This window comes from Lissotriton vulgaris, chromosome 4_1 (assembly GCF_964263255.1).
Source record: "Lissotriton vulgaris chromosome 4_1, aLisVul1.2, whole genome shotgun sequence".
Lineage (NCBI taxonomy): Eukaryota > Metazoa > Chordata > Amphibia > Caudata > Salamandridae > Lissotriton > Lissotriton vulgaris.
In genome coordinates this window covers 881175640-881196209 of record NC_141691.1, presented here as the reverse complement: position 1 = coordinate 881196209, position 20570 = coordinate 881175640, and the positions used below count along the sequence as shown (strand labels likewise).

Below are 20570 nucleotides of genomic sequence, written 5' to 3'. Positions count from 1 at the left end.
ATTTAAGCGCCTCCTGGCGCGAAGTAGTGACGCTTACTGCTGACGCCGCTGGGGACTCTGGGAGCTGGAGTCCCTGGCGCTAAGATGGTCATTGCAGTCCTCCGGGACTGTTAGGAAGGGACAGGGCAAGGCAGCGAGGAAGCGTTCAGGGCAGCTGGGGGACCTGCGCTGCGGGAGCCCTGGTCCTAATTTAGGCGCCACCTGGCGCGAAGTAGTGACGCTTACTGCTGGTGCTGCTGGGGACTCTGGGAGCTGGTGTCCCTAGCGCTAAGATGGTCATTGCAGTCCTCCGGGACTGTTAGGAAGCGGTAGGGCAAGGCAGCGAGGAAGCGTGTAGGGCAGCTGGGGGACCCGCGCTGCGGGAGCCCTTGTTCTGATTTAAGCGCCTCCTGGAGGGAAGTAGTGACGCTTACTGCTGGTGCTGCTGGGGACTCTGGGAGCTGGTGTCCCTAGCGCTAAGATGGTCATTGCAGTCCTCCGGGACTGTTAGGAAGCGGTAGGGCAAGGCAGCGAGGAAGCGTGTAGGGCAGCTGGGGGACCCGTACTGCGAGAGCCCTGGTCCTGATTTACGCGCCTTCTGGCACGAAGTAGTGACGCTTACTGCTGGCGCGGCTGGGGACTCTGGGAGCTTCGGTCCCTGGTGCTAAGATGGTCGTTGCAGTCCTCCGGGACTGTTAGGAAGTGGCAGGGCAAGACAGCGAGGAAGCGTTCAGGGCAGTTAGGGGACACGCGCTGCGGGAGCCCTGGTCCTGATTTTAGCGCCTCCTGGCACGAAGTAGTGACGCTTACTGCTGGCACCGCTGGGGACTCTGGGAGCAGGAATCCCTGGCGCTAAGATGGTTGTTGCAGCGAGGGAGCGAGGGCAGCTGGGGGACCCACGCATACACCCTTCCACCATGCCCCTAAATATATCTTTCATGCACCCTCCCCTCTTGTCTTGGAAGGCAAGGGGTGACCTATAATTAATAAAAATGTATGTGTAGGTTTAAGTGTAATTGCTGAGGAGAGAATGCTCCCTTACCACCATGATGAAAGATATAGCATCTGCCATAATACAAGCTGTATAGTACAAAATGCTCTTGCAATATGACTATATTAAAGGTAGCCTATATGAGTCTAATTCTCATGTTTGCAACACAGAGTGTGAATACAAACATAAAGGGGAATCACCATCACTTTTATGCCATCATCAATATCTGCTAAAAATCTTGAAATTTACATACAAATATTATAAAACTACAGTGCACCACTAAGCTAATATTGTTTTTTTCTGATTTAAGCATCTTCCAGAGCAAGCGAAGGGGCCATTAGTCAAGTAGCTGGGGAACAGGATGCCCACTGGGAATCAAAGGTGGTAAGACCAACACAGAAGGACCCAGAGGCATGGAGGGTGATGGGCCTGGACAGGAGGCCCACATTTCTACAGATTCAGATGCCTTTACAGCACATCACCCCTAAGTAGTGGATAACCACATACCATCTGCATAACTTACCAATTAGATCTCCCCCTCCTGCTACATCAGCACCCTTCCTCCTGCTTCCCCCGTGTGGGAAATCATCTAGCACCCAATACGGCTGGGGTCTTCTTCGCCCCAGGCCCTTCCACCCAGCAGTGCTTTCTGAGAAGGCTGCTGATCTGTTGTGAATCCTCTCTGTAGGGCAGACTGCACTGTTGCATACCATCCAGGGTATAAGCCAGCAACTCACATACTTAGTTGTATTCCTATATGGCATATGCTCTGCTGTGTCTGCAATACAGAGAGGCTTGGGCTAGAGCAGAAACTCCTCTGATAACATTACTTCCCACCCAACACCACCTGCCACTCCACCTCTGAGTCCTTCCTCTTCTAAAACCAATGCTCTAACCACCATTCCCTCACCAGCCTCCTCATCCCAAACAATCACAACCACAGAACCCAGCACAAAACCCACACACATACACTAAAACACAAACACAAAATCCCACCCACAGCATTACCCACCCACACAATTAAACACACACAAAGCAAAACACACCAACACACCCCAAAGCTCCACTACCACCACTAGTACAGACCCTTGCACCACACACACAGCCATACCGACACCACAGCACCAACCACCACCACAGATCCCAGCAACACACACATACTTACCTAGACCCCAATACTCACCACAATGCACCACTACCACCACCACAAAGCCTAACACAACAAACACACATGCACACACACACTGATACCCCAACACCCCTAAAACAACACCCTCAAGCAAGCACCCATCCTAATTCGGACCTTCAGTAACACCCAAGCACCCAGCCACAAGCGCTCCCTCACCCAAACCACCCCCACAAATCAAACCTCACATAAGTAGCCACCCTAAAAAAGATGTACACCCATACTTAAACACCTGCCTAAAATCAAAACCTCACCTACACCCAAACGCATACACAAAACCAAACCATCACCTAAAGAACTACCTAAAACCACGCCCTAACCAAAGCACCCACCCAAAAACACCCTCACTCACACCCAAACACCCATCCAAAACCACAATCTCTCCCACACCCAAACACCCACCACAAAGCACCACCACCCTAATCCCAGCACCACACATATACATGCACACAAACACGCACACACACACACCAGGTCAGGTACAGAGGGTCAGCCTAAATGGATACACCAACGGTAAGCCAAGTCGTAATTGGGCAGGCAGATTTATGAGTGAAACAGCTCCATCAGCTGCTTGTAGCCCAGTAATTAATTGGCGGAGTACCCAGAGAGGGACAAAGGCAGAGGAAGTTTGAACTTCTGACATCTCACTCGGGCGGACAGTCACAACGGCGGACAGGTACACGGATGATTTTTGATGGTCAGTGTGCATCTTCCAAGATCTGAAACAGCTCCTTAGTTTAATCAAAATGTTATTATTTGTTTTAATATGTGTTAAAATGTTTTTTGATTTGTAAGGGCCCGATTCACAGAACTAACTTAAGACAAAATCCTAAACTTACTACTTTTGGTATTCACAGAAGGCATTTAGTAGTAGTAACGTTAGGATTTTGTCTTAAGACAGACTTAGGACAAACTTAAGACAGACTTAAGACAAACTTAGGACAGACTTAAGACAGACTTAAGACAAACTTAAGACAAACTTATCTTATCTTATCTTATCTTATCTTAAGGGAGACTTATATAGCGCTCTGTCACCATAGGTTTCCTGGCGCTGGGTGGTGCTGAGAGATGTAGAGAGGGGGAGCTAGCCAGACTGTGTAAAAAGATTGGTTTTAAGGAGTTTTCTAAATTCCAGCAAAGACAAGGAAGATTTGAGCGATAGCGGCAGCTGGTTCCAAAGTTTGGGAGACAGATGAGCAAATCTGCAGCGACCATATTTTTTGAGTTTAATTGGGACTGCAGTCAGAAGTTGAAGATGGGAGGACCGAAGGTTGCGTGCTGGACGGTAAGGAGTCACCAGGGACCTTAGAAAAACGGAAGACGTACCAGTCACTGCTTTGTAGGTCAGGCAGCCGATCTTAAATGCGGCTCTCTGTTCAACCGGCAGCCACTGGAGTCTGCAGAGCAGTGGTTTTGCAGACTGCCACTTCGGGGTCCTATAGGCTAGAAAGGCCGCCTGATTCTGCACAACTTGCAGCCTATGAAGCAGGTATTTCGGAAGGCCATGATACAAGGAGTTGGAAAAATCCAGGCGGGAGAGCACAAGGGCGATCAGAACTTGCATCAGGTCTTCAGGCGAAAGTAGATGGGAGACTTTCCTGATTCTCCGAAGCTGAAACATACACGAGGATACGACTGCACCAACCTGAGGCTTGAGGGAGAGCTCTGAGTCAATGATGACCCCCAGGCTCTTTGCCGACTTAGCCGGGATGGGCGGGGGGCCCAACTCTGTAGGCCAGAACTGCGGGCCCCAATGAATGGAACTACTGCCCGGCAGAATTAGCTCTGTCTTCCCTGGGTTCAGCTTAAGCTTAAGCGTAAGACAGACTTAAGACAAAATCCTAACTTTACTACTACTAAATGCCTTCTGTGAATACCAAAAGTAGAAAAATGTTGTCTTAATTTAGTTCTGTGAATAGGGCCCTAAGAAATTTATTGCAGCATATGGTTTTCCTGTGGTAGTATTATTTTTCAGATATTTAGCCAAATTAATAGTGAATATGGTTCATTGACGGAGAAATGGTTGACCATAAAATCTCTCAAGAGTTTGTTTAGAAAACACCTTTCTTTAATGGAGTGAGCTGGGTTGCTGCTGCACAGGTTGAGTGGATATCATAATATTCTACAGAGAAAGGGTGGTGATTTTTATTGTTTTATCCAAATACGGAATTGTGATTTATTTTATTTTAACTTAACATGCAAAGATCCAGATTAACAATCAGCCAGAAACCCAACTGAGGTTTAAAATATTTTGGGGCTATGTACAATCCGGTTTGCATCACCTGTTCAAAACGCAATTTGTTGCAAGAGTGACGCAAACCGTAACATATAATAATAATAATAATAATACAGAAACTTATTGAGCGCGAACAGCTACCTCTGGGGAGGTGTCCCGGCGCTAGCGAGTCCCACAGCAAGAGTAAGTAGTCAGGAGGGGGGGGCAGAATTATTGCATAAAAAGCCAGGTTTTTAGGAGTTTCCTAAAGCTTGCTTCTGACGTGGCGGATTGGATGGCAGGAGGCAGGGTATTCCAAAGTTTTGCCGTGCCGGCCGAAAAGGACCTGCCTCCAAGTCTAGCTTTCCTTACGCGCGGTACAGTTAGCTTGAGTAGGGAGTTGGAGCGCAGCTCACGTTTTTGGTGGTAGCGGGGGAGTCGGAGTTTCAGATAATTTGGACACGTGCCTTTTAGTGCTCTAAAAGCCAGGGTTAACACTTTGAACTTAATTCTGCTTGCCACTGGTAGCCAATGCAGCTCGTGCAGATGCGGAGAGATGTGCTGCCTAAAAGGGATCCGTTTTATTAATCTCGCAGCCGCATTCTGCACGATTTGTAGGCGTTGCACCGCATATTTAGGTAGACCAAGATAGAGGCCATTAGAGTAATCGAGTCGGGAAGTGATTGTTGCGTGAACAACCGTTTTCCGGCACTCGACTGGTAGCAGAGGCAGAAATTTCCGCAAATTTTTGAGTTTATGCAGGCAGCCCGCGGTGAGCTGTTGTATATGCGGCAAGAAAGACAAATTCTCATCCCATTTTACTCCTAGATTTTTAGCATGGGAGCTGGGAGATGGGGCAGGGCCCATTTCCGTTGGCCACCACAGATCCGGAGGGGGATGTTTGGGGTTTCCAAAGAATAGCACCTCCGTTTTGCTCGCGTTCATTTTGAGTTTGTTGGTATTCATCCATTTGGCCACGTCTATCAGACAGCCCCTGATTTTGCTAAATGCTTCCTCGGACGTGTCTGTGTATGGGAAGACTAATTGCGTGTCGTCCGCGTAGGAAATTGCCTTGACCCCCCATTTGGCAATCAAGGTGAAAAGCGGGGCCAAATAGACATTGAACAGCAGGGGGCTGAGTGCCGACCCCTGTGGGACGCCACACCAGAGATTTTTTGGTCCAGAAGAGAAGGGGCCCAAGGCCACTTTCTGGGAGCGATTAGTGAGGTAGGAGAGTAGCCAGTTGAGAGCTTTGTCTCCAATACCTATGTCCTTAAGTCGGGTCAGCAATCTGCTGTGATCTACAGTATTAAAAGCAGCTGATAGATCCAGGAGCACCAGCATTGCTGATGCCCCTGAATCTAAGGACCACCTGATAGACTCGGCAACCTCAATAAGGGCCGTCTCGGTGCTGAAGCTGGCCCTAAAGCCCGACTGAGTTTCATGTAGGGCGCCGCTGTCTTCAATAAATTTATTAAGCTGCCGCTGAATTATTTTTTCAAGCATTTTGCCGGGGGCTGCAAGGAGAGAGATGGGTCGGAGATTGTTCAGATCATCCGGTGCACCTTGGGGTTTTTTTTTCAGTGGGAGAAGTGTGGCCTGTTTCCAACAATCCGGAAACGTGCCTGTAGCAATGGACGTGTTCCATATGTGTAGGAGGGGAGCTGCAATTGCTTCCGACATTAGTTTCCACAGTTTAGGTGGGCAGGGATCATCCGGGCCTCCCGATTTACATTTTTGTATTTCTTTTACTGCCTCAGAGAGGGTAATCGTCTGAAATTGATTTAAAGGGGTAATGGGGCACTCGGAGACTCTCAGCTCATCCATTAATGTCGGCTCAGGGTCCGTGAAAGTGTCATAGACTTTTAAAATTTTGGTATCAAAAAAGTCTGAAATGGATTCGCAGAGATTTACCGACGGGATGATATCCGTCTCGATAGCTTTGGGCTTGAAAAAGGATTGAACAATCTTGAATACTTCTTTGCTTGATTGTTCCGCCTGTAGGATGGAGGCCTCGAAGAAGTTTTTCTTGGCTTTTTTAATGGATAAGTGTAGAGCATGAAGGGCTTTTTTATAGCTGGATTTGGCTGAGTCGCGATAGTTAGCTCGCCAAAGGCGTTCCAGTTTTTTACATTTACTTTTTTCGGCCTTGAGTTCAGGGGTGAACCACGGTGCAGAGGGAGATTCTCTGCGTGATGTGGCAGTACTGGCCGGCGCTATAGAGTCCACTGTTTTGCTTATCCACACGTTCAGAGAGGCAGCATCGGAGTTTGCATCCGTGGTAAGGGGTATAGGGGTTGCGCGAAGTGCTGGACACAGTTTGTCCGCTGTTAGATTGTCCCATTTTCTCCGCACATAGGATCGTTTTCCAGTGCTCTGAGATTGGGGAGGGATTGAGATGGCCATGGTAGTTAAGTAGTGGTCCGTCCAGAGCAGTGGTAGCGGAGAGGAGGCTGTTGTGTTAAGTATGTTAGAAAAGAAAAGATCGAGCATATGCCCTGCCCGATGCGTGGGGCCTGCAATAGCTTGAATCAGATTGGCCGATTGCAGGGTAGAGATAAGATGGGAAGCCTGTGGGCAGTCAGGATTGTCGGCGTGGAGATTAAAATCGCCGGCTACGATAAAGTAAGAGTGGTCTAGAGAGTTTAGGACTATAAAGTCCATAAGCTCACTCAGGGCTGATGTCGGACAGTCCGGGGGTCTATAAATAACTAGGCCAGTAAGAGACAGTTGGGGGGTAATTTGGAGGCAAAAGCGTAGCCCCTCAATGCTTGGGAGTGTGGTGGGAGTGGAGGACAGCAGAGTGTATTTCTCGTTGTAAATGAAAGCCACTCCACCTCCTCTTCGGCCCTCCTTTCTATTGGAAAAGCTCATTTTAAAGCCTGGCGGGATTGCTAGCGAAATGGATGCCATGTTGTCTTCATTGAGCCATGTCTCTGTGAGGCATAAAGCGTCCCAGTGTGAGTCCGTTATGAGCAAGCATAGATCATTAGCATGCTTGGGAAGAGATCTGCAGTTAAGTAATCCAATCCTAAGTTGGGTGGAGGAGGTGTTACGAGAAGGCTTGCTAGCTTTTTTGGGAAGTGAGGTTGTTAGAGAAGAGACGGTGCCTAGAGACTTATGGCAGCGTGGGTAATGGGAAGGGAGAACCAGAGTCGCCAGATTGAGTTCAGGCGCCTGACAGATAGTATCAGCATTCAGAGCCCGGAGCTCCGCACTGGGCCAGACTATCCTTTGTTTGTGTGCGTGGGCGCGGGCAGCATGGCTGGCGCTGGTCGCAGGCCGGTCGCGGACGGGCGCAGACGGGCTTGCCTTAGGCACGCCTTCGGCGCGCAAACGGCGCTCCCGCTGCGCTCTTCCGCTGCGCTTCCTCCAATGGCACATTTTATAGTGTGGGGAGGCGAGGGGGGCGTGGCCAGAGAGGGGGCGTGGCGTGACATATGATTTATGAAGCCATGCATGGCCACGGTGCATGGCCGTGAGTTGCTCCATAAATCTGGAGTAAGGCAATGCGGTGTAAACGCTGCGTTGACTTACTCTGACCTGGGAAGGCATTCCAATGAGCTTTGCATGGGTGTTCCCACGCAACTCCCATTGCCAGATTTACCAAGACTGGTAGACCTGGTAATGCGCCAAAAAGATATGCCTTCCCAGTAGAGGTGTAACAAGGATAAATATCTCTATTTCTCCTTGTTATTTCCTTCTTTCTATGTATGCTGCATTATGCACCACACATAGAAAGATAGAAAGATGAATATGCCTCTTAGGATTGTTCTTGAGCAGCACGGCATCCCTTCCTGCACAAAACCAATCCTGCTTGCAACTCAGGCACCCTTGCACCATTGTGCAAGGGTACCTGCAGTAGCGCTAGGCTGCAAAAGGTCGCCAGTGCAGGGGAAAAGACAGGAATATTCCAAATTGCTTTAAATACGGCACATACCTGCCCTTTCTCTGTCACGCAGTGCAGTGCAGCAAGATGACAGACACTGCAGGACTTTTTCATGATTAAGCCCATTAGTGTACAGCACTTTGCCATGTCTTTATGGCCTATCAGACAGATGATGACAGTGCTTTGCATGTGATCCTCAATCAAAGCTTTCCCCTTTCAGAACATTCTGTTAGCCTATCTAGTACAGAAGCCGAGGCCAAAACGAACAACTTGTTTGACAGATTCAGAGGGGTGGTAAGAATCACTGGCCAGCCACGGTGTGCTACCTTACCCAGCATGGAAGACAGTTCCAACATTTCATACACTCTGAATATGCCTTGCAATTGTTTAACTTTAACACATTTAAGAATCTATGGACCAGAACATGTAAAGTGAGCACAGGGCTATATCACAAAACATTTTTCACTTGCGCTATTACATGTTCATGGTGCTTAGCTAAGACAATGCCTTGTGCAAACATCTTTTACCATTGTATTATGAAAGTAGATTTCTGGGTTTGGCAATGTGTGTCAAGGGTTTGATGAATATTTGTGATGCATCTTTTATTTATTTATTTTTATTTATAACGTTTTATATAGCGCGAACTAGACCCAAGAGGGTATAAGAGGTCTTTACATTTAGGATTGTTGCTTTAAGAGTTACATCGTATACAAGAGCATAGTAAGATATAGTACACATAAACAATGATTCACAAATTTGTAGGAGGGAGGGGAGGAAGGAATAATAGCGGGGAGACTATGAGGAACTGTGCCCAATGTCCGGCTGGGTAGGTGATGGTCAAGAGGGAAACCAGGGCCCATCTCCTCATTAGCTGTCTAGCAGCTCCACCGGGCATCAGCCATGTTGCTAAGGTCTCAGCATTCAGGAAAAACAGATTTTACTTTATTTGATTTGAGAAGGTTATATAGCGCTGGCTAGACCCGGAGTTATCAGAGCGCAAAACCAGAGGATTGTTGCGTTACAAGGTATATCTAAAAATGTTTATATAGCGCTGGCTAGACCCGGAGGTATCAGAGCACTATACAAGAGATACATTGCATTACAAATTACATCAGTTACAGTAGCGTAGTAGGGTACAGTCAACAAACCACGAGGTTGAGAGAATATGTAGGAAAGGGGGGGGCGGAAGGAGTCATAACAGGGAGAGGAGGAAGAACTGCGTCCGATGTCCAGCTGGGTAGGTGACCTTCAAGGGGGAAGCCAGGGCCAATCTCCTCATTAGCTGTCTAGCAGCTCCACCGGGCATCAGCGTTGTTGCTCTGGTCTCAGCATTCAGGAAAACCAGATTTTAGTTTATTTGATTTCAGAAAGGGTATATAGCGCTGGCTAGACTCGGAGGTATCAGAGCGCAAATCCAGAGGATTGTTGCATTACAAGGTATATCTAAAAAAAATTGTATAGCGCCTGCTAGACCCAGAGTTATCAGAGCACTATACAAGAGAAACATTGCGTTACAAATTACAACAGTTACAGTAGCGTAGTAGGGTACAGTCAACAAACCACAAGGAAGAGAGAATATGTAGGAAAGGAGGGGAGGAAGGAGCCTATAACAGGGAGATTAGGAGGAACTGTGTCCAATATCTGGCTGGGTAGGTGACGGCCAAGGGGGAAACCAGGGCCAATCTCCTCACTAGCTGTCTAGCAGCTCCACCGGGCATCAGCCATGTTGCTCAGGTCTCAGCATTCAAGAAAACCAGATTTTAGTTTATTTGATTTGAGATAGGTTATATAGCGCTGGCTAGACCCGGAGGTATCAGAACACAAAACCAGAGGATTGTTGCATAACAAGGTATATCCAAAAAGGTTTATATAGCGCTGGCTAGACCCAGAGGTAACAGAGCGCTCTACAAGAGGAACATTGCGTTACAAATTACATCAGTTACAATAGCATAGTAAGGTACAGCCAACAAACAACGAGGATGAGAGAATTTGTAGGAAAGGAGGGGAGGAAGGAGCCATAAAAGGCAGACGAAGAAGAACTGTGTCCGATGTCCAGCTGGGTAGGTGACGGCCAAGGGGGAAACCAGGGCCAACCTCCTCTCTAGCTGTCTAGCAACTCCACCGGGCATCAGCCATGTTGCTCAGGTCTCAACGTTCGGGAAAACCAGTTTTGAATACATACATAGGCTACGATGAAAGAGGTAACAGAAAGAGGCGGGGGGAGGGAGTAAAAACAAGCCAGAGAAGGAGCGGGGCTACCAGATAGGCCGATGGGGGATGTGATCAAGGTCTGGTGGGAGTCTGGTAGTAGGGAGTGTTATTTTGTTTGTTTTTCTGTTGTATTTTTGTGGTACTTTATTTAATTGTGGTATTTTTGTGATGTACTGTTTAGTGTTGTATGGATTCTGTTTTAAGTATTTTTTTGGGTTGTTTCCGGTTAAGTTTTTATTGTGTTGTTATTTTATTTTGTATTGTGTTGTAGTGCTTGCTCTGTCAGTACTTAGTAGAGGTCAACAAATGCTCCTACAGTTGCTGCCCAAAGCAGCACTCTCCTTAAAGTTGTGTTTATACCCAACTACCTAGTACGGTCTCGGTAGCAAAGGACAGCTAATCCACCTTGTCAACTATTCAAGACACTAATCAGCCCAAAACCGTGCCAGAGATGTGTCTTAAAATAACTCTACTTGAACTGAATCACAAAACATTTTTGACTGGCGCCATTTCACGTGCACTCTGGTAAGCTAGGGTGGGGCCTGGCACAAGTACCTTTTACTGCTATGTTATCAAAGCAAATTTCCTGAGATTTTAATGTCTGACTAGAGGATCACTGAAATAATATCGACAGACAGAATATCGAGTTTGTATATACAAACAGGTAAGTACAAAAAAAATATTGAGTACAAAATATTGTTTACAAAAATATAGTTTATAAAAATATCGACTTAATTAAAAACAGTGTTAAATTAAATTAATATTAAAATGTAATTACTAAAATATACTTAAAAATACTTAAATTAACTTATAATAATTAAATAATTAATGAATTTAATAAAAGAAAATTACAATCATATTTGTTAAAACATATATGTATAGTAACATAATATAATTAAATAATATCCAATATTATTACGATAGCAGAAGTGTAAAAAATACTATTCCCACTCCAAAGAGTGCAAGCGTAGGGAAAGCGTTGGATAGCGTAAGGGTAAAAATTACTATTCCCACTCCAAAGAGTGCAACAGTAGGGAAAGCGTTGGATAGCGTAAGGGTAAAAATTACTATTCCCACTCCAAAGAGTGCAACAGTAGGGAAAGCGTTGGATAGCGTAAGGGTAAAAATTACTATTCCCACTCCAAAGAGTGCAACAGTAGGGAAAGGGTTGGATAGCGTAGGGGTTAAAATTACTATTCCCACTCCAGTGGGTGCATCAGTAGGGAAAGCGTTGGATAGCATAGGGGTACAAATTTATATTCCCACTCCAGTGGGTGCAACAGTAGGGAAAGCGTTCGGTACCGTAAGGGTAAAAATTACTATTCCCACTCCAAAGAGTGCAACAGTAGGGAAAGCGTTGGATAGCGTAAGGGTAAAAATTACTATTCCCACTCCAAAGAGTGCAACAGTAGGGAAAGCGTTGGATAGCGTAAGGGTAAAAATTACTATTCCCACTGCAAAGAGTGCAACAGTAGGGAAAGGGTTGGATAGCGTAGGGGTTTAAATTACTATTCCCACTCCAGTGGGTGCAACAGTACGGAAAACGTTGGATAGCGTAGAGGTAAAATTTACTATTCCCACTCCAGTGGGTGCAACAGTAGGGAAAGCGTTGGATAACGTAGGCGTAAAAATTACTATTCCCACTCCAGTGGGTGCAACAGTAGGGAAAGCGTTGGATAGCGTAAGGGTAAAAATTACTGTTCCCACTCCAGTGGGTGCAACAGTAGGGAAAGCGTTGGATAGCGTAGGGGTTAAAATTACTATTCCCACTCCAGTGGGTGCAACAGTAGGGAAAGCGTTGGATAGCGTAGGGGTTAAAATGACTATTCCCACTCCAGTGGGTGCAACAGTAGGGAAAGCATTGGATAGCGTAGGGGTTAAAATTACTATTCACACTCCAGTGGGTGCAATAGGAGGGAAAGCGTTAGATAGCGTAGGGGTTAAAATTACTATTGCCACTCCAGTGGGTGCTACAGTAGGGAAAGCGTTGGATAGCGTAGGGGTTAAAATTACTATTCCCACTCCAAAGAGTGCAACAATAGGGAAAGCGATGGATAGCGTAGGGGTAAAAATTACTATTCCCACTCCAGTGGGTGCAACAGTAGGGAAAGCTGTGGATAGCGTAAGGGTTAAAATTACTATTCCCACTTCAGAGAATACAACATTAGGGAAAATAAATACTTCATATAATACTTAAAAATGTATAAATGAATATCTATTAATAATTAATAAAAAATATTAAAATAATGTATATAATATAATAATTAATATATTAAAATTACTATTTCACAATAATTGTTTCAATTGATCACCTATTAATACGAATTAATTAAAAAATAACAATTAATTATTTATTAATTAAAAAATATTTTACAATTATTTCAAATTTAAATAAATTTAAATATTTAAATAATTATTAATTAATTACTTCCCACCCTATTCCCCTATAAACCCGCAACCCGCTACGGAAAATACATAATTAAAATTAACATAATTACAATTAATCAATTACATTTAATTAATTGGCAAATAACATTTTTATAATTACCCGTAAATAATTAATCAATAATTAATTCTAAATAAATACCAATAAATAATTTTACATATTTAATTAATTATAATTTAATTACTTCCCACCCAATTCCCCTATAAACTCACAACCCGCTACAGAAAATAAATTAGTAAAATTTACATAATTACCAATTAATCAATTAATTAAAATGAATTACCAATTAAAATGTAATTAATTAACAAATATTAATTAACAATTAATCTAAATTTACTATCAATAAATAAATTTACATATTTAATTAAATATAATTAAATTACTTCCCACCCAATTCCCCTATGAACCCACAACCCGCTACTAACTTAAATTACGCAATGATTATAAAAACAAAATTCATTAATAAAAATTAATTATAACATAAATACACACCTTTCACACGTATTATAACATAAAAATACACTATAAAAATTAGATATTATTAAAACATCGATATTTTTAACTATCTATATTATATACTTCGATATTTTAACTTTCTATATTTTTAACAGTCGATATTACATCACTTACCTTAAAAACGATATTTTGGTTATCTATATTCTGTCCTGTCGATATTTTGTCCAGTCTATATTTAAAACTTGATATTATGTCCAGTCGGTATTTTGGAGTCGATATTATGTCTGTGCACCCTGACTAGAATGATTATGCTTATTTGTGTCATTTTTTGTGGCGGCGGTGTGTTCTGTTGTTTTTTTATGCTGCAGTATTTTTGTGCTGCATTATGCAATGTGGTGGTGCAGTGGAGGCTGTTAACCTGTAGTAGTATTGAGGTGGCACATAAACACAGTCACTCCTACTCATCCACATACACACACACTCACAACCATCCATTCATATGCACACCTGCACACACATACTCACATCCATCCATTTCACACACATGAGCACATATACACTCATCCATTCACAAGCTCATTCCACGCTCATACTACCCCATTCCCAAGCACATGCTCTCCCCCACCCATTCACAAGCACATATATGCACACCTATTCACATTACACATGCACAAATACACATACATTCATACATACTCAGATCAGTTAACTAACTCTCTATTCAACCAATTGGGGACAGATGTAGCCTTAGGGCTAGAGCGATCGACCTCGAGGCTGGGAAACTGGGTTCGAGTCTCGGCAACCACGCTCAACATCTTGTCTTTCTGGGCAAATCACTTAATCTCCCTGTGCCTAGCAAAAAAAGAATATGTCCTCATGTAACGAAACTGGTGCTCATATAAAGCGGTCTCATACCAGATGTCTCAGGTCTAGTTCGGCGCTATATAAAACTCCCCCCAAAAAATTACTCTTTAAAAGCACATATAAACCACAAATAAATGTGATCTTGGGAAAAAAGGTTTTTGCATTCGATACATTCTATTAATCAAACATTTCACATTGGGGCATGTTAAACTAAAACTGTACTAATCTCAATAAAAAACTCGGCTTAAATGATGGTTACATTAAATAAACATGGGCGGGTCACCTCGCAGAAACCCAACAAAAACCTCAAAATGTGGGTCCGCTATGTTAACAAGAGATACTCGGGACCTCCTTTCAACCATCAGTCCGTTCATAAACAAACATTAATATAAAGAGCATTTGCGTCAATACAGAACACAAAACTCAATCAGTTCAGTTCAGTTCAAGAAACTATTCGGTTAAAAACAAATAACCATAAAAGTGACAGACATAAAAACAAATTACAATGATTACAGTGATTACAGCTCATAATTGTGAGTTCAGTGAGGGAGATCAATAGAAAATTTAGACCATATCAGTTACCATTTGTTTCCTTAGTTTAAAAACACTTTTTAAATAATTTAAAACCACAGTAACAGTTAAAACCGTATCCATTTTCTGGACTTCTAAAAAAGCTGGGCGGCATCTGGTTAAATTCATTTCTTTTAAAAAAGGGACAATAATTTTTCTACGGGAGGCACTATAAAATCTGCAGAAGAAAAGGATATGGATATCTGATTGTTGTGACATACCATCACACAAGCAAGTGGGCAATATACGCTTCCATGAGTTCATGCTAGGAAAAGACACTAATCTAAAAAATATACAGAATCTCAAGCGAGTTAAAAGAAAGCGATCATAGTTTGTCATGGGCAAGGATAAATATGGCTGTACAGAGTTAATCTCACAGAGAGTAAGGAGGTGGGAATGTACTGAATGTTTCAAGATTTCAACTCTCTTCCTCTTATCCACAAGGTGGTCCAGGCAAAGGGTTTTTAGTGTACTCCTAGAAATGCTATCCATTGAAGATGGGTCAGAATAATAGGAATAGCATCCAATCTCAGTCAGGAAACACTTTACATATCCCAGCCATTCTGCTCTGTCCACGTGATCCAAACTGAGGGTGTCCTGTAACAGGGCTCGATTCATAACGCATTCGTTTGTAGTCCATACCCTGTGCCACAGTAGGATAGGTTGAATTTTAATAATGTCTGTTATGTAAGGTTGGCCAAGTTCAGCGTGACAATTAAATGTGGCAGCACACTGTGGAACTGCAAGGACTCCCCTCAAAAATGTATTCTCCACCACCTGAATTGGATCAACATTTGCATACCCCCACAAACCTGAGCCATACATAGCCACAGACAAGCATGTAGCTTTATATATAGTTAGCATTTCTTTTATCGGCTTCCTGCCCAGTTTTCTAACAAAATTCTTTAGGGCCATGATCGTTTTCATAAATAAAAGGGTTCTAGCCTTAATTGCGCTTGTCCAAGAACCTGACTCATGGAATAAAATACCCAAATAGGAGAAGGTTGGGGTGTTATCCAATGGCACATTGTTTAAAAACATCCGTTTCATCGGTTTACCAGATTTTGGACCACAGTTCATTGTGAAAGTTGTACTACAGTTTACTAATAAGTCTAGATTCAGCATAAATTTCTCAAAACTAACTACTAGTTTTTGCAGGGCCCGAGGAGTACGTGCCATAAGCACGGCATCATCCGCATACATGAGCGCAGGGATTGCCCTCCTCCCCACCCTGGGCATGTCCCTGCACTCCTGCAGCAGGTGATGTTCAAGCCCATTGATGTAAAGAAGAAATAAAAAAGGTGCCAATACGCAACCTTGCCGCACTCCACGGCCCACACTGAATTGTCTGGAGCATTCGCCCCCCCCTACCGTAGCGAACAGAAGCTGTGGCTCCACTATAGAGTTCCCTCAGGAAACAGATGATGGTATTGTCCACTCCCAAACCTTTCATTATTGCCCACAATTTGGAGTGTGATACGCAGTCGAACGCTGATGAAAGGTCCACAAAAGTAAGATACAAGCGTTCCGACTTTATCCTTATATATTTGTGTTGCAGTAGCATTAAATTTAAGCCTTGCTCGATTGTGCCAATCCCTTTTTGAAAACCAAATTGCAAGTCACTCATGATTTCATTTTCCTCCGCCCAGCTTTGGAGTCTTGCCAACACAATACGTCCCAGGATTTTTATTGACGAATCAAGAAGGGAGATTGGTCTGTAACAGGTACAACTGTTTCTGTCCCCTTCTTGTAAATCGGGACAATGACAGAGGTAAACCAGGATTCTTTCAGGCCCCTTGATAGAGCCGCATTAAAAAGTTGTACCAACATTGGTCCCCAGATTTCAGTATTGACTTTAAATAGGTCTGCAGGAATCCCATCAGGCCCAGCTGCCTTGCCGCCTTTGGTGGATCTCAAGGCAAGCAGTACCTCATCAAGCGTTACAACCAAGTTAAAACTTGGTTGTAAATCCAAACTAATATGAGAACCTCCACTATGGATGTCATCCTGTGCCTTATAAAGGTTGGAGAAATGATCTACCCAATTATCCTCATTTATTGCGATCTCAATTCGCGCCGTATGGGTTTCGTAAGGGAAAGGGGTATTAATTACTTTCCAAAATGCGGCGGGATCTTTAGTTTTTGAGGCCTCGCAAAGGGAATCTATTGCCTCCTTATTTAGGACAGTTTTCCTTACTTTCAGGGCCTGATTATATGCGGACCTGCATGCTCTTATTTCACCTATATCCCTGGGGCTTCTGTGTACTGCCTGTTTTAAATTTTTTAACGCCCTGGTACATGCGTTATCAAACCAACTCTTGGGTCCCTTACCTCTACGTTTCGCCTCCACCCGTAGGCTACTTTTTATATTTGTAGCTATTATACCAAAGTGCTCAATTATTTGATCATTATTAGAGTTATCACCCAAACAGATCCTAAAACTATTAGAGCACGCCTCCCAGAGTTCCTTAAAGAAGGTTGCGGGGATTACTTTGCTCCATTTGAGTGTGTACCCATTTTGTCTCCCAATAACAACATCAACCGCTGTCTCAACAAGAGGCGCGGCCGTAGATGGGTCTGGGAACAAATCTGCTACCTTAAGGCATTGGGGAAGATGGTCACTTATGGGCATTTGGATATTTGTAACCCCCAACACTCTATGATTAAGATTACTGGAGGAGATAATAAAGTCAATGGTTGACACTAAGCCTCTACCAACAAAGGTCGGAGCAAAGGGTGTGGGTTTTAGGACTGATTCATTAGCAAACCCTAAATCAAACATAAATAATAATTTGTTAAGCAGGTCCCCCATAAGAGTATGATCGAAGTGAGTCAGATACGTATCTCTCTCTGTCATTAGGCCACATAGGCCCTGACTCCCTTTGGTACATAGTGAACAATTAAAATCCCCCCCCCCATAAAATTACCAGTTCTCTGTCATTTTTATCTACCTCTAACTGAACTTCCTCCTTGAGCTGCTTCATCACAACCACAATTTCTTCCCTCGGGACATTATTGTAGAAGTTAATAATCAGCACCTTAGCTCCTTTATAATTTCTTAAAATATGAGCTGAAAATAACTAGAATATGAGTAGCAGTGAGCTTGTTTGATTTTAAGTTGGTTTGAAACAAACGTAGTCAGACCACCCTTTGCTCTACCAAAATGGCCTCCAACAGCTGGGGTAAAGAAGGTTCTATAACCATTTACATGGATTGAGTACTGAGTCCATGTTTCTTGCAAGGCCACTATATCCTGGCCACTTATTACAGACTCCCAGGCTGGGTTAGTGATTTTTTGCCTCAACCCTGCTACATTCCAAAACAACAGTGCACAAGGGTCACTCTTTACCTGTATCGGGCCATTTCCTGTCTGTTCCCCACTCCAATTTTTATCACCTACGATAGATTGCATCTGCTCCAAGATGTCACTGTCACATGGTGTCAATCTATCGGGAGTGAAGGTCTTATGTAATGTGGGCAATTCTTGGATTAAGTCAATGGAGGCCTCAATACTATTAGGGAGAACCCCACCCTTAGTACGAGCTTGAAGATCTGGGGGAGAGGGATTATTCCCAGCCACATTTTCTTGGGGTATCTGAGCTTGCTGTCAATCTACCCCCTCCAGACCAGAAAAAATCTGGAAGCGATTTTGGATTGGTAGATTGTACATGTGTGGAAGCAATTCTCTATTATTCCATGGTCTACCTTGAATGAGGTTGAATGAGGTTGGACTCCAGATATGAAGGGTATTGATTACTAAGAGGGGGGTATTGATAGACTTGTTGCTGATTTCTGGGATAAAAGACCTCCGACCTCTGCATGTAAATAGGAGGATCTTGGGCATTTGCATAAGAAGAACTACCCAACATTGGTGGTACCCCCCTTAGACCAACCCTATCCCATGGTCTTACATTTCCAAACCCCCGTTGTTGATGGATTGGCTTCTTAAATAGCTGCCTGTCCCAACCCCATTTATTAGAGCCTTTTGGCGGTGCATAGGGATAGAAATAGGATAAGAGATGTGTGGAGATGGAATCGCTGCTACTGGCATCGAACCAATCCCCAATATGCCTCACGGCCCTATAATCCTTAAAGTTAATGATTATAACGTCACCATTTCTATCCTTCGGTCTGGCTCCCACCCAATTGGCACGCCTTACACTTAAAATTTCACCATTGACTGATGCAGGTAACGGTCTGTTATCTCGGAGCCAGAAGGTAACCTGGTTCCGTAATGCTCCATGATCTTCCCATTTACCTGCAGGAAGTTCTGGGACCCCTGCCATTACAATAACATAAGGGGCAGAGTCTGGGGGTAAGTCTATAATATGACTCGTCTTTTCAGGAACAATAACCGGAGCATTCCCATTACTCGACTTAGTCGTTAATAAGTCCTTGCTACCACCTTGGTTTTGAGGTCCCCCTGGTTTAGGTGTTTGCTCCTTAGTTACTGGAGCCACCAGTTGGGTTGTAGCCAATTGTGTTGTGGGAGTTAATAACGTGATCGTAGGGCTACCAGATCTTACCCTCTCTTGCACAGGTTTCTTTTTTAGCACAGGTACTAGTGCTATAGGTGCTGGTGTTATAGGTGCTGGTATTAGAGGGGAAGCTATTACTTTAAATTTAGCAGGTGGATTAGTTTTTGCTGTAGAGTTCATCTTAACTTTTCCTGGTGCCTTTACCAGGTCAAGTAAGAGGAGGGAATTCTGTTCGACCTTTTTCTCTATTTTATCTAGATGTGTGCACATCATGATGGTCTTATCCAGAAGTGGTTGCATCACACCCCTGATAAGTTCTACAATCTTGGCCATCGTGGCCTCCTCACTTACTAGAGTTTAACCAGTTTGTGACTGTGGGGAATGAACTGCCCCTTTCCTTATCTTCTGTGCTCGATTACCCAGTGGCTCACCCCCCCCTTTTTTTACTGTTTCTCGTAGTAAGGGGAGAAGTAGAGGACCTAGAAGATGACTCAATCGGAAGTTTTGGGGAACCTGATAATCTAACACTATCATTCCCTATAGGTGGATCCAATAATGATAAGCTAGTTGGTGTACTAGACAAAAGATGTTTACTTATTGTAATGGGATCAACAGGAAAACTATCAATATTGTCTGTGATCCCTGATTGTGACAAATCAATAAGCATCACAGAATCTCTAAGGCGAGTGGGCAAAGTGGCATCCCCATTTCCCCCTAAGTTGGATTATCTCAATTCTGAGAATAAAGGTAAGGTTCCAGACTCACTCCCCCCTCCTTGTGTAATGTTATGGCTTGTTTTCCTTTGCTTCCCCCTTCGTCTCACTCGGGCTTTCTTAAATCTTCTAGGGGATTCTTTTGTTACAGGCTCGTTTATTTCTGAAGAAGCTATGCCCAACCCTATAGGGGCTTGGACATAAGAGTCTCCATCATGCTGCCCCGCATGGACCATAGCAATTACAGTAGTGACTTTGCCTGCGGGGTTCCTTTGCCAAAGATATATCGGTGGCAGTGACTGGGGGCTCAGGTGTGATAGTAATTGTAGGCGAATGTTCCAATCCTAAAGACGTCCTTCTGTTGCTATTAATTAGCGCAACCTTTTTAATTAGGAAATTGTCCATAGTTACCAGTTTGGAGGACATAATGGGGGATAGTTCCAGGCTCAAGTGGGAGACAGAAGAAACTTTGTAAATAATAGGTTCTCACTCACGTGTTTTTAATCAGCTCAAGCAAACAAGGAGCAATGATGGATGAAAGGGGTATGGCCCCGGCTCCTCGGTCCCCGGAGG

At 43.9% G+C, this 20570-nt stretch overlaps 1 pseudogene; it reads left to right on the top strand.

The window, feature by feature from the left end:
• The window catches only part of LOC147722681 (uncharacterized), a 33182-nt pseudogene extending 12981 nt beyond the window's left edge, over window positions 1-20201 (top strand).
• The last annotated feature ends 369 nt before the right edge of the window (window positions 20202-20570 follow it).